The 857-nt window shown below is 42.6% G+C and overlaps 1 non-coding gene across 1 annotated transcript; it reads right to left on the bottom strand.

The window, feature by feature from the left end:
- Positions 1–233: 233 nt before the first annotated feature.
- On the bottom strand, positions 234–306 carry Trnaa-cgc. The gene has a single exon. It is a non-coding gene; the product is annotated as a tRNA-Ala (tRNA).
- Positions 307–857: the final 551 nt, after the last annotated feature.

Raw genomic sequence — 857 nt, 5'->3', positions numbered from 1 at the left:
CTAGGTTGATTCCAGATGATGCTGTCGTTTATCGCATAGTAAAGTCATCAAAAGTGCAGAACAAATAGGAGGATTAGTGTTTAACGTCCCGTCGACAACGAGGTCATTAGAGACGGAGCGCAAGCTCGGATGAGGGAAGGATGGGGAAGGAAGTCGGCCGTGCCCTTTCAAAGGAACCATCCCGGCATTTGCCTGGAGCGATTTAGGGATATCACGGAAAACCTAAATCAGGATGGCCGGAGACGGGATTGAACCGTCGTCCTCCCGAATGCGAGTCCAGTGTGCTAACCACTGCACCACCTCGCTCGGTAGAACAAATAGTAAAACGATTCAGAAAAGATATCTGAATGGTAGAAAAATTGGAAATTGACCGTAAATAATGAAAGAGTGAGGTCGTCCACATGCGTGCTAGAAGGAATCCGTTAATCTTTGGTTACACGACAAACCAGTCAAATCTAAAGATCTGCGCTGTATGGGGTCAGTATCAGATAGGATTAACGGAGTACATTGAGAAAGTTCAAAGAATAGCAGAACGTTTTGTCTTATCACGAAATAGGGAAAATAGTGTCACTGACATGACATCGCCCTACTTAGGCAGAGATCGCACCGAGAAATATAGGTGATCGTTTACTCCGCGCTGTTAGAAATTGGAATGATACAGAATTATTGTGAATATGGTTCAATGGACCCTCTGCCATGCATTTAAATATGATTTGAAGAACATCCAAGAAAATTTAGATACTCAATGAAAGTGAAGAAGAATTACAGAATCGGCTGAATGAAAATACTGGTCAAATGAACACAGATATAGATTAAGAACAAATCGGATAACGACGAGAGTATTGAGTAGCAGCAGA

Source organism: Schistocerca piceifrons, chromosome 4, assembly GCF_021461385.2.
Source record: "Schistocerca piceifrons isolate TAMUIC-IGC-003096 chromosome 4, iqSchPice1.1, whole genome shotgun sequence".
NCBI classification, from domain to species: domain Eukaryota; kingdom Metazoa; phylum Arthropoda; class Insecta; order Orthoptera; family Acrididae; genus Schistocerca; species Schistocerca piceifrons.
Note: the sequence above shows the minus strand (reverse complement) of the source record. Positions and strands in the feature narration are given on the sequence as shown.